The sequence below is a fragment of the Emydura macquarii genome, unplaced genomic scaffold (assembly GCF_026122565.2).
Source record: "Emydura macquarii macquarii isolate MOO-44397 ecotype Brisbane River unplaced genomic scaffold, CSIRO-AGI_Emac_v2 contig_2473, whole genome shotgun sequence".
NCBI classification, from domain to species: domain Eukaryota; kingdom Metazoa; phylum Chordata; order Testudines; family Chelidae; genus Emydura; species Emydura macquarii.
Window position 1 is genome coordinate 135,145 of NW_027132610.1, and position 14,405 is coordinate 149,549.

Here is a 14,405-nt window from a genome sequence, read left to right on the forward strand (position 1 = left end):
CAGCCCCAGACACACACATCTTGGGGGAAGGGAGGACCGCAGCAGGAAGGGTGGGAGTTAAGGGGGGATGGCAGAGAAGGCAAGAGGGAGGGGAATTAGAGAGGGAGGGGCGTGGGAGCAAGGTTGGAAAGGCAGGGAGGGTAAGGAAGGTGGAGGGGGTGGAGAGGGGAGAGGGAAGGGCAGGGAGAAGGGGGGTGGACCGCTCCTCCCCTCTAGGCTGAAAGCAGGGGAGGAGGGCACCAGGGCAAATGAGCGGGGAAGGCTTTATTCCCTGCAGACTAACCAGGGGCAGCTGGGGCCAATTCAGGATCAGCCACGTGCTCCATAAAAGGTTCCGCGCGCGGGGGGGGGGGGAGAGCCCTCCCCCCCCCACACACACACAGGGCCCCAGCTGGAAGAAGCAGAGGTGTGGCATGGTGCAGTGAAGTGTGGAGGAATTCTAAAAGGAGGTACTGATCCCAGCAAGGACAGAGGGCTTAAGAGGCCAGAAGGACTGAGGGGGAAAGTAGCCCAGGGGAAGAGGCTGCAGCTCCCAAATATGGAGCAAGCAGGCTAGGGCTGCTGGTCATAGGGCCCCTGGGCTGGGATCTGGAGGAGTGGGTGGGCCTGGATCCCTACTCTCCTCCCCCAGGGAAGATGGTGTGATGGGCACCCTCCTGGTCCCCCCAACAGGAGTGAAGCATGAGATCCACTAGAGGGGAGCTGGCCATCTGCCACAGTGGGTTGGATGGTGGAGCCTCAAGACCACCCCAGCAGCACTTCCTCTAGGGGTCGGATGCTGGCTGGCTGAGTGCTATCCTAGACTTTGGGACTACACTACCTATTGACATCAACCATGAATGGGGCTTAGTGGAGAGAGGTGAAGTGAGGTGTGAAAGGGGCAGTTGCTTATCCGATATTCACACTGGTGGGTGGGGAACTGAGTTAAAGGGCTTCTGCCAAAGATACCACAGAGTGGCTAATTTCTTCATTTATAGGTATAGTTGGTGTGTATTCCCATGTTTATCCTGTGTCTTCTTGCACCTTCTTGCACCTTCTTGCATCCTGTGTCTTCTTGCACCTTCTTGCACTAGGGCTGTTGGAGGAGAAGAGAGTGTTGAATACAGAACCCCAGTCATCAGCCTCCCAAGGGGTTGCTGGGATGTGGTGATTTTTACCTTTCAGCCCCATCACAACCAGAAGCCAAGGGGAGGGTGACTCTCCAGTCCAGAGTTACCAGACTTGCCCATCATCTTGAGGTATACTCATTTATTAGGGTTACCTTCCTGAAAGGGGGTTGTGTGATTCTAGGCGTGTGTGTTCTCTTAACGTACTGCTTCTGTTACTTGGGGTGTGTGTTTTATTAACATACTGCTTGTGTTACTTGTGTGTTCATATGGTTACAAGTCCCCTCCCAATAGAGCTATCCTGCAGGACCTCAGGTTTTCAGGGCTGGGTTCCTCCAGCCCCAGATTCAAATAAACACCCCACAGATACACACACATTCCACATTAACCGAGAGTGTCTGAGCAGACAGGGCTATCAGCACTCTCAGCTGACCCCTTATACGTCCCTGAACTCAGCAGGCTGGGTGATACAGCACTTTCAGCAGCCACCCTTGTATGGCCCTTTGCAACGCACCAGAATAGAGCACACTTCTTGAGCAGGCTGGGTCCAAACAGCACTTTTCAGCTGTTCCCCCGCCCCCCCCATTTGCCCCTGGACTCAATCAGGCTAGGTCAAACAGCACTTTCAGCTGCCACTCTTATATGCCGCTGGACTCCATAGGCTAGGCAGAGCAGCACTTTTCAGCTGCCTCCCCCCTCATTCTACAATTATACTAGCAGTAACCCCCTTGATGAGCAAACCCCATAGGATTTTTGGACACTCCAGGGATCTTTGACTTAGGTAAAAGAAGCGTGCCTGCAGAGCGAGATAGAAAAGCCCAGAACACAAAGGAGTAAATGCAGTTTGGAGAGAGAAAGAGGCAACCAGCTTGATTATAACAGTTATTCTATTGCCATGTAAATAAAACTTATGATACTAATAGTAATACCATAGAAGGGGAGAAAAACAATCAAATCCTTACAATACAACACAATTACAGTTGGGGTATTGGAGAAAGCTAGCCCAGGTTTGAATACAAAAGTAGGAAGTTATACCTGGACTAAGAGAGAAAGAGGGAGAGAGAGAGAGAGATTGTTGGGGAAATAAAGGGTGTGGGGTCTCACCACTCCGTGCAGCTCAAAGGTTCCCAGGAGACAGGCTGTTCAGCTTAGGGTCTGGAGTGATTGAGACAGGCAAAGCCCCCAACACGATCAGTCATGGATAGAGCAAGTTCCCGTGGGACTGATGCAGAATTTGGAACAAGGCATCAGAATAGGGGTTTGAAATTTGGTAGGGGTTTTTGTAGACACCAGGTGTGTTTATGGGTAAACAATCTCTCAAGGAAGTATCCCAGAGTGGTTTTCTTTATGCTGGACAAAAGGAGCTGATCATTCCTGGCTATGGGCAATGTTCCTTGAAGGAGCTCACAATGCAAACAGGCAGATTCAGTGTTTTGCATAGCAATAACTAGAATGGTCTGATAACTGCGAAGCTAGATGTGTACAGGTGTGGGTTCACTTGCATCAGGTGCAGAGATCTCCAATCATGCAGTGCGTCCCTGCTTCGGCAATCCCAGAATTCAGTGTGCTCCCTGCTTGGGAGGTTGCTTCTCCATAAGCTATGCTAATTCTTGTTCCATCTTCGATGTAGATGAAGCTTCTTTTCTCCATTCGATGTGCTGATGGAGATGCCTCCTTTTTACATCTTTGATGTAGATGAGGCTAAGGGCTGTTGGGAGGGTTTTAGGTGTCTCTTCCACTGCCTTTTCATATTGAGATGCCTTTGGTTTCTGGTTCAAGCAGCCTTTGGTTTCTGGTTCAAGCAGGGGCTGGGGGGTATTCAGGTGAGCAAGAGAGAGTAGGGGTTTTGCACCCTGGTTCCCCAAGAACACAGAGCTCTCAGGTAACACCCAAAACCTTGAAAACCCCCATTTCGACTGAATATTGTCATGCCTCCCATCTCGCCTTATCATAGTCGTTATATCAGCTGCTGAGATTTTACTCTCCTTCCACTCTGCTCTCAGTCTTCTCTTCTCTTGGTTCTCCCCACAATCCTGCCTCCCCACTTAACCTGCAGATGTGGGGATGGTACATGCACACATGCCTGATTTGGGACAATAAGACACAGACACCTTCCTGTTTAAGAGCAGTGCTAAACTTTAATGGTGTTTCAAGGGCAGCTGCTGGTGTTAGGGGACGGGCAGGGGCAGGTGCTTGTTCAGTTGCAGAGAAAAAATTCACATCATTGAGCGCCATGTCATCCCCACAGCCCTGGTATGTCTGCACCTTTGTCTGGATCCCACAAATGGCCCCAGAGCTGCACCTATTTTTCTGTGCGTCAGCAGTACCCCAGTATGGTCCACCACCAAACATCCATGTGCCATCTGAGCATCTGAAGTGGATGTTGTTGGCTGCCATATCATCAGCATCTCCCTGGGGCAATTCCACCATCAGGTAGAAGGACATCAGGTTGCTCTTGGGGCACAACTTGTGCCATCTCCATTGGCCCCACCTGCCAGAGAAGAAAATGTCTGACTGAGACTTATTCAGTGTCTGCTACCCATCAGGGGGCACCAGTCATCCTAGCTACTGTGTACTGAGCCCAGCATTCATAGGACACACACAAATGACCTAAAAACAGGCCTGGTAGGGTCTGAGGTATTTTGTTTTCTTTTTCTTGAGTAGTGTTTTTTTCTTGCTTGTATTTAACTTTAGAAACATCAGAAGTGTCAAGCTTGGTCTGTCCTGGTTTTGCTGGAGAACTCTCTGGGGGTCTCAGGAGATGCCCTTGGATGAGAATTTGGGAATGTCTGTGTAGAGCTTACCACGTCTGGTTGATATTATGGAGTTATTATGAAATGTTACTCAGAAAAACTGCTCTGTCATAAATGCTTCTCTGTATGCAGATCCACCATTGCTGACAAGAATGCACCAGGTATTCTCCAGACTGAAGACCAAGGGGAGGCACATAATGTTAATGACAGGGGTTTGACCATGCAAGAGTTATGAAGAAGAGTAACTGCATCCCAAGACAAAAGATACTTCCTCCTCTGTCTGAGGGGAGTGGTTTTTTGGAGCAGTGGAAAGTGACTTTGGTTTCTGGTTCTAGCAGCCTTTGGTTTCTGCTTCAAGTAGTGGCTGAGCGGGGGAAGGAGGGATTCAGGTAAGCCAGAGAGAGTAGGGGTTTTGCGCCCTGGTTCCCCAAGAACACAGAGCTGCCAGGTAACAAGTCCCCTCATTGATGGGGTGCTAGTGTTGAGCAAGTATCCCCATCACATTCTTACTTTGTGGTACCAGGTCTGATCTTCAATCCATTGTAGCCACCGCATCAGTTGCTGGATACAGCAAACCAGCATAATTAGACCAATGCTAATATAATTTGGAAACCAATGATCACCACAATGGGGTGAAGCATGATATTCAACAAACTTGTTGCACTGGGGCTCCATCCAAGCAAAGTCTCGCACCAGGAGTGATATCCTGTGTTTTTAACTGTGGCTGCTAACCTCGAGATCTCCTGGTTATGATGTTGAATTTCGAGTTTTCCATTCTCTCCCAAAGTTTTGAGCCTTTGCAGCTCAGCTTGTAAAGAGGGATGAGTTAACCGTTTCTTTATGGCAGTGAGACCCATTCCCAGTGAGATGGGGGAAACCTCCTTGTATAGCTCCGGGTAGACATTTAAATGTTGTACAGTCCATATAGGCACAGTAAACTTAATATCACAACTAACAATGGGGGTTACATTACAGAAACAGCAATTAATGTAAGGCACCATGGGTTGAATCCAATGTCCATTAATCAATACAATATTACATCTTGTTCTTACACACACAAACACTTTACCAATATAGACAATAACAGATTCTCTCTCCTGGATAACATCAAAGGAACAGTGAGATTTATTCCTGGGTTGGGGGAAGAAGCATTCATCATGTTCCTCCCATGCTTGGTCTTCACAGATGTAACCCAAACCTTCTTTTCTCCTGCACCCTTTTAAATTCACTGTGTTCCACACCTTACTTTTCTGCCAAGCCCAAGTGTTATGATCTCTGGATTACATTACAGAGGTCTCATCAATCTGTAATCCCAGTGGGACTACTGGGTGGATTACTCTAATTTCCTTGCCTGCCACGGTTATCAGGAATAACTGCAAGGTCTGGTGGTGGTGACTGTAAGAAGCATTAACTAATCTCCACCAGGGCTGGAGGGCTAATTCTTCTTCCATTACATGGGGCCGAATCAAGTGGATTGCTTCCATGGGAATCTGTCCCGCTGTGGTCTGCCAAATTATTCCTATGATTACGTTCTGGGTGATAGCCTGAGCTTGCTCACATGCTGAAACCAATGAGACATTATTTTGGAGGGACTGTACACCAGACATCATTAACCCTTCATCTTTTTCTATGAGTCCTTCCCACCCAGGAAATACTTTACTTATTAACTGCTGTTCCTCACTTAACTGTTTCAAAGATGCTGTTAATGGGATTCCCATTTTCCCTATATTTTCTGTGGCATAGGACAGTTTATTAGCCAGAACTTCTATATTTGCAGCATCAGTTAAAGAAACTCCTGCTCCCACAGGTGCAATCCAATAACTTAATTCCCTTTTTACTCGATTTACATGGTTGGCCCCTTGCCACATTTTTACCCATTCCTCCCAACCCTTATGGCTAATTCCAATCAAGGGAGCACATGCAGGTGCAATATGAGAGATGTTCATGCCTTCTAAGTGGATTTGAACATCCTTCAGAGAAGTCTGAGGCTGAAGAACCAATTGTTCTTGTTGATCCAATTTTAATACATGGGGTCCCGAAATTGGGACTCTCGAACTTTGGAGGGGAGCCAGGTTTGTGATCAGAGGGTCGAAATTTAAAACTGTTTTTTGTTGTTGGCCCAGTTCCACCCTGTACAATCTGGGCTCACAGAATCCCTCCGAAATGGCAATGTGCCCATAGAATTTATACCAAATTGTTGGCATGTGCTTGTCACAGTGTGTGTCCTTTAGTGGAACTACCCAGTCTGGGGGACCTTGCTGGAGCAGGTCATGTCCGGCTACAGTCCAGTTCAGCGGTTCCCAGTTCACAAGGAACCATGTGATATAGACTGAGAGAATCTGGGACCAACAGTGCCGGACATAAGTGGAGTAGTGACCTACGAGAGGGTGGCCATAATAAGTCAAGGACTTTTCTGGCCTTTTTCTGCCTCAACATTGGGGTAGGCACTGACAAGCCCATCCAATGCATATTTTCCAACAGCCCAAAGCTGTTCCTTCTTGCTAGTCAAGAAGGGTGGCTGGCAGGATGGAGAAGACTGTCTATAACATTCCTTGAGAGTCGGGTGGTTTACCCTTCCAATCTTTAAGCTGTGATGAATGAAACCATTTTCGCAAAGGTTTCCCACTTTTTCCATTCAGGATTTCACTGATAAACATTTGGGCTGGCCAGGTTCATAATAATGCAGGGGCCATCCCAGGTGTGTCAAAGAGTGCTCCTTTGCTGAAAACTTCCTGTATATTACCAGTTGGCCTAATTCCCATATCAAGGGAGGTTTTTCCCAACCTAGTTTTTTGTCTGTGTTTTGCTGTACTATGCCTAGCTGTGCTGCCACTTGCTTGTGTAGTGCAGCCATCATCTCCACCAGGGTTCATACCCATTCATCTGGTACCACCTTTCCTTCCCAGGCACTAGATAGTTCCACTCCCAACCACCAACTTTCAGGCATGCGCATTTGCCTTCCAGACATAACTGTAAAGGGAGTGTACCCATGTATTGCTTTAGATCCTCTTAGAGCCATTAAAATGATTGGTAGCTTTTCATCCCAATCCTTCCCTGAGCCTTTTACCGTTTTCTCAAAGCTTCTTTTAGAGTGCGATTGGTTCACTCAACTTGTCCAGAGGACTCAGGGAGTCCCGCTATATGGAAACGTTGCTTAATGCCTAAAGCTTTACATAGCTTTTGCATAAAGTCTCCCACAAAGTGGGATCCCAAATCTGAATCAATTACTCTGGGAATTCCCATTCTTGAGAAAACTATGTTAAAGAGCTGCTTAGCTGTAACAGAAGCAGTGTTGGTTTTTGTAGGGATAGCTTCCACCCATTTGGAGAAGAGATCTACTATTACCAGGCAGTATTTATTCCCTCTACTAGTGGTGGACAATGGGCCTATGTAATCTATCTGAATCTGGGACCCTGGACCCTCTATTCTTTGATGCCCCAAGGCATTTTTTTGCACCTGGTGATCAGCATTAAGCACGGCACACTGTAGGCAATTATCACACCATTGATCTATATCGGCTTTCATGCCTGGCCACCAGCCTGTATCTTTAACCCTGTTCAAAGTATCCTGTTTCCCTCTATGCCCTTGCTCATGCACGAACTGAATCAGGTCCCCCGTACCTGGCTGGGGACTATCCAGGGCCTTTGACCATCTGCATCCACTGCCCACCAGACATTTTCAAAGTGCTCAATCCTGTATTTGCCTGTGAGATCTTTCTCTGCCTTGGCTAAGGACTGGATTTCTATATCCCCATCCTGAAGGGTACTTAAGTCCAAGGTGTGACAGGGGCTACCAGAGGGTAATAGAAGGGCGCTATGTTAGCCCAAGACTGATCAAAGCCCTATTTCCCTAGCAGCTGCCCAAGGTTTGCTTCAAGCTGATCAGGGCCAGCTGAGGCCAAGGTCAGCTGAGACCAATTAAGGGCTGCCTGGGAGCAGATAAAAGCTCCCTGCCAGCCAGGCAGGGGTCTCCTGGAATCTGGAGAGTTTGGAGGTTTGGAGTTTCTGGGAGAGTTTGGAGGTTTGGAGTTTTGGGAGAGTGTGAAGAGTGTGGAAACCAGGGTGGGGAAGCAGCCCAGAGGGAGGATTCTCAGAGTGCATTATAACAGCAGCCAGCCACTGCTGTCAGCCAGGGTCTCTGGGCTGGTGTCCGAAGGAGAGGGCGGGCTCGGACACCCTCCACCCCACCGCAGAATCCCGAGGGCACTGCCCGGCCGGTGAAGGCCCAAAGGGAGACGGGCCAGAGGTGGGATGGCTGCCATTTTAGGACTGCTGGGAACCCCGGGCGGCCATTGCGTGCCCACTGCACCAAAAGAAGCGCTCAGCCCACAGGAGCACGAAGGCCACCCTACCACAACTGGTGTCAGAAGTGGGATCGCCTTTTCCCTAACAAGGTGAGAGCGCCCCAGGCACAAGGCCCTTGTACCCCAGCCCTGCCAAGATGGACGATGTGGTCCGCGCATTAGTACAGGCTACAGCGGCCCAGCAAGAGTCAACCCGGGTCCAGCAGGAAACCAACCAGTTGCTGATTAACCAGGCGGCACAGGACCGAGCCCTCATGCAGGAGGTGGTGGCCCAACTAAAGACCCTATCGACCCCTGGTCAAGGAGTAGGCCCCCCCCCGACACTGAAGGCCACCCATTGGCTACAGAAGATGTCTGTGGGGGACGACGTTGAGGCTTACCTCCTCACCTTCAAGAGGACTGCTGAGCGGGAAGCCTGGCCCCAGGACCAGTGGGCCGGAATCCTGGCCCCCTTCCTGAGTGGGGAGGCTCAGAAGGCCTATTTTGATATGTCCTCCACCGCGGAGGAGAAAGCTGAGATCTTGGCCCGGGCGGGGGTGACGCAGGCCGTCCGGGCCCAGCAGTACCATGCCTGGCGATACCGGGAGAACAAGGCGCCCAGGTCACAATTGTTCGATCTTATCCACCTCGCCCGGAAGTGGCTATGCCCAGAGGCCAACAGCTCGGAGGCCATCGTAGAGCTCCTGGTCCTAGACCGGTATATGCGAGGGCTAACCCCCGATCTTTGCACGTGGGTAGGACAACACGACCCTGCCTCATGATGAAGGGGTCACCTTAGTAGAGAGGAGGCTGATGGCCCGAGAACTCTCCTGCCCTACCCAGGGAGGGTCGGGGCCCTGTCTGCGCCCGGGGCCCCTCCCAGTGGAGCCCGTGACGGGGGCCTCTGTAGGACGGAGAGAAGGAAAAGGGGGCCTGAGGGCCCGACAGGGACTCCAAGAGAACCAAGGGGCACCCCTTCGTGGCCCGCCAGCCCCACGGTCCCGGAGGTAACCAGGGCCCAGTATCGATGCTACGCCTGCGGGGAGTGGGGGCACATGGCGGCCCAGTGTCCAAACGCCAAAGAACCCATGCAGTGCAACCTGGGGAATTGGACTGATCCCTGCTCCCTGGTCTACCTAGTGGGGATTGCTGATGCCCCGCACCAATATACGCAACCAGTGAAGCTGAATGGGGTCGACACCCAGGCGCTCATCGACTCCGGGAGCGCAGTTACGCTCGTCTCCAGCGACCTGGTGGACCCGACCCAGCAGGCTCAGTCCCACCACACCGGGGTAACCTGCGTCCATGGTGAAGTCGCCTACTACCCCACCCTCCCAGTGGAAATTGAGGTACAAGGAGCCCATATTAAGGTGATGGCAGGGGTAGTCCCGAAACTCCCATATCCAGTAATCATTGGCAGGGACTTCCCCGAGTTCGGAGCCTTACTCCCGGCAGAGGGGCCGGGGGGGACCAGGGCCCAGCAAGAAGAAAAGCCATCACAGGGAGAGGGGACAGTGCCAATATTCCCGGAACTCGCCCCCGACCTTTTTCCCAAACCGGGGAAAGGCAGGAAGACAAAGAGGGAAAGGAGAGCAGCCAAGGCGTTAGGGACCCAGATCCTGCGCCAGGGCCCAAGAGCCGCCCTCGTGGGAAAAAGGGCCCGAGCGCCCGCAACCGATCCCCCCTCCGGAGAGACCCCACCTGAGGCTGGTCCCCGGCGGGAGGGCACCGAGCGGGGCCTGGAGGAAGCATCTGCGCCCCTCGAAATAGGGCCCCTCGGGCAGCAACGGGAGACCTTTGGGCAGGACCAGGCCGAAGATCCACGGTATGAAACTGCCAGAAAAGAGGTGATGAGGGTAGAAGGGATACCCGTGGAAGGGAAGACGCCGGGGCCCGGACCCTACTTTATAATAGAAAGAGACCTGCTCTACCGAGTAGCACCTGGACAGGGCCAGGACCAGGAGGTGCGCCAACTCCTAGTCCCTGCATAGCACCAGAGGGCCATATTAAGCCTGGCCCACAGTCACCTTTTTGGGGGACACCTGGGGGCAGAGAAAACCCTCGCCCGAATTCTGCTGAGGTTTTTCTGGCCGGGAGTGCATGAGTCTGTCCGGCGCTACTGTGCCTCGTGTCCTGAATGCCAGCTACACAGCCCCCGACCCCGGCTGAGGGCCCCCTTAGTACCACTACCGATCATTGAGGTCCCATTCGAACGTATAGCAATGGACCTGGTGGGGCCCCTTGAGAAGTCAGCCCGAGGACACCAGCACGTACTCGTAATCCTGGACTATGCCACCCGCTACCCTGAAGCCATCCCCCTGCGGAGCGCAACCTCCAAGGTGATAGCAACAAGGCTACTGGAGGTATTTGCCCGAGTGGGAATTCCCAAGGAGATACTGACGGACCAAGGGACCCCATTCATGTCCAAGTTGATGAAGGACCTGTGCAATCTACTCCACGTACGGACCCTACGAACCTCGGTGTATCACCCCCAGACCGACGGTCTGGTAGAACTGTTCAATCGGCCCCTCAAGTCCATGATCTGGCAGGTGGTGAGTCGTGATGGGAGGGACTGGGACGACCTACTGCCGTACCTCATGTTCGCGATCCGGGAAGTGCCCCAGGCCTCGACTGGGTTCTCGCCGTTTGAGCTGCTATATGGACGGCACCCCCGTGGGATCCTGGATATAGCCCGGGAGGTCTGGGAGGAGGAGCGAACCCCAGGAAGGAACGTAATAGCCCATGTGCTCCAGATGAGGGACCGGATAGCCCGTGTCACCCCTATTGTCCGGGAGCACCTAGAGAAGGCCCAAGAGGCTCAGCGTGCCTCCTATAACTGGATAGCGAAGGTTAGGAGATTCCAGCCCGGTGAGCGGGTAATGGTATTAGTCCCCACGGCAGAGAGCAAGCTCCTGGCCCAGTAGCAGGGGCCCTATGAAATAATAGAGCCAGTTGGAGAGGTAAATTACAAGGTGCGGCAACCCGATCGGCGAAAAGGGGAGCAGATCTACCATGTTAACCTCCTGAAGGCCTGGGAGGCCCCGGAAGCAGGTATGGTCGCCCTCAACCTGCCAACTCAGAGGGGCGACCCCCGCGAACAGGTGACAATATCCCGTGACCTGACGCCGACACAGAAAGCCGAAGTACAGGAGATGGTAGGCCGAAACCAAGATGTGTTCTCGACCAGGCCAGGCCGCACGACAGAGACGCACCACCACATCCTCACAAACCCCGGCGCTAAAGTTACGATGCGACCCTACCGAATCCCGGAGGCCAAGAGGGAGAAGATCAGGGCCGAAGTGAAGAAGATGTTAAAACTAGGGGTGATTGAGGAGTCTCACAGTCAGTGGTCAAGTCCGATTGTGCTCGTGCCAAAACCAGACGGCACCACGCGTTTTTGCAATGACTTTCGGCGACTGAACGAGGCTTCCCAGTTCGACGCATACCCCATCCCCCGAATAGACGAGCTGGTGGACCGGCTGGGTAAGGCCAGGTTCCTGACCACACTGGACCTAACGAAGAGTTATTGGCAAATCCCCCTGGCAGACGAGGCTAAAGAAAAGACCGCCTTCGCCACTCCAGACGGGCTGTTTCAGTATACGGTCCTCCCATTCGGACTACATGGGGCCCCGGCCACCTTCCAGCGACTCATGGATAGGTTATTGTGGCCCCATGGCCGCTATGCGGCTGCATACCTCGATGACATAGTCATCCACTCACCCGACTGGGAGACCCACCTGGGAAAAGTGGAGGCAGTACTAGAAACCTTACGGCGGGCCGGCCTCACCGCAAACCCCGCCAAGTGCGCTATCGGACTAGCGGAGGCTAGATACCTGGGACACATCGTGGGGAGGGGCGTAGTGAGACCCCAGGTAAATAAAATAGAGGCCATCCAGACATGGCCCCGACCGAATCGGAAAAAGCAGGTCCGGCATTCCTGGGCGTGGTGGGCTACTACCGGCGTTTCATCCCACACTTCGCTGCCAGGGCGAGCCCCCTAACAGAACTGATCAGGGCTCAGGGCCCCGACATGGTTAAGTGGACCAAGGCAGCAGACGCAACCTTTGAGGACCTGCGTATGGCTTTCTGCAGCGACCCGGTGTTGATCGCCCCGGACTTTCATGAACCATTTATCTTGCAGATGGATGCCTCCGAAGTTGGGTTAGGGGCAGTCCTATCTCAGATGGTCCAGGACGAAGAACACCCAGTCCTCTACCTAAGCCGGAAACTCCTCCCCCGAGAGCAGAAGTATGCGGTAGTTGAGAGGGAATGCCTCGCCGTGAAATGGGCCGTGGAGACCCTGCAATACTACCTGCTGGGACACGAGTTCTCGCTTGTCACCGACCATGCCCCCTTGCTCTGGATGCACCGGAACAAAGAAAAGAATGCCAGGGTAACCCGCTGGTTCCTGTCCCTACAGCCCTTTCGATTCACAATCCAACACCGAGCGGGCCACCAGCACCGCAATGCGGACGGCCTTTCGAGGGTCCATTGCCTCACGACCCAAGTAGCCCAACCCCTGGGGGTTGAGCAGGGGGGGGGGAATATGTGACAGGGGCTACCGGAGGGTAATAGAAGGGCGCTATGTTAGCCCAAGACTGATCAAAGCCCTATTTCCCTAGCAGCTGCCCAAGGTTTGCTTCAAGCTGATCAGGGCCAGCTGAGGCCAAGGTCAGCTGAGACCAATTAAGGGCTGCCTGGGAGCAGATAAAAGCTCCCTGCCAGCCAGGCAGGGGTCTCCTGGAATCTGGAGAGTTTGGAGGTTTGGAGTTTCTGGGAGAGTTTGGAGGTTTGGAGTTTTGGGAGAGTGTGAAGAGTGTGGAAACCAGGGTGGGGAAGCAGCCCAGAGGGAGGATTCTCAGAGTGCATTATAACAGCAGCCAGCCACTGCTGTCAGCCAGGGTCTCTGGGCTGGTGTCCGAAGGAGAGGGCAGGCTCGGACACCCTCCACCCCACCGCAGAATCCCGAGGGCACTGCCCGGCCGGTGAAGGCCCGAAGGGAGACGGGCCAGAGGTGGGACGGCCGCCATTTTAGGACTGCTGGGAACCCCGGGCGGCCATTTCGTGCCCACTGCACCAAAAGAAGCGCTCAGCCCACAGGAGCACGAAGGCCACCCTACCACAAAGGTATCTATTCCTTTGCCTGAAGTTTTTCCCCGGGTAGTCACTGCCTCTGTGTGCTCTATCTGGTGTCTCCAGTGTGGTTACTAGTAGCAGCAGCTTTGGCTAAGGCATCAGCTCTATTGTTCCAGTGCACTTCTTCTGAGCGATTTTTCTGATGCCCCTTTGTGTGAGTGACCCAGGTGTCTCCAGTTCTTTCCTTGATCAGGTTAGCAATTTGTCTCCATTTGTCTGAATGAGAAATGGAGCGCCCATCTGCTGTCACCATTTCTCTATCCAAACAAAGGGGGAGCCACACAGTGATAGCTCTGGCTGTCCAATCAGAGTCAGTGTAAATAGCAATAAAAGTGTCATGAGATTTATAAGCCAGGACGGCTCTAATTGCTTCTACTTCAACTGCTTGGGCAGAATGGGGCCGAGCTGGTCCTTGGAGCATCTCTCCGTCATTTACACGGATGGCTCTATATCCTGTTCGAGGATGCCCCTTACGGTAAAAACTTGAACCATCTGTAAACCAAATTACAAGCCCCTTCTATTTTGCATCTGCAAGTCTCTTGCCTCCCTTGACTGGCCATTCAATGTGCTTTACAAGGGGGAGGGGGCAGGTGGCAGGTATGTTCCTCTCCCTCTATAATTAGCCCATATGGGGCTAGTGAAACCACTTGCACTTTTTTAAACTCTACTCCTCGATTTACTAGGGTACTAGTCCACTGCGCAATGCGTGGGCTAGAGAACTGGACATCCCTGATATGATGTACTTGAGTGTGGAATGTACAGTCTGAACAATGCCTTTTGACCCTCCAATAATAAATTCCCAATGTGTGAGACTCCAGACCAATGCAAGGCACTCCTTTTCACATGGGGGAAAGCCTTGCTCTGTGTGATTCAGGAGCCTGGAAGCATAGGCAACGACTCTGAGCTTGTCACATTGCCTTTGATTGAGGGTGGCTCCGATGCTTGTCTCCGAGGAAGCCAACTGAATCACAAACGGGAGGGCAGGGTCAGGATAAGCCAGGGCAGGAGCATTAGCCAAATCTGGTTTCAAGGTGGATAGGGCAGTCTGATGGTCTGGTCCCCATTCCCAAATCCGGTTTTTCTTTAATAATTGATACAGCAGCTTGGCCTTGTCAGAAAACATTTCAG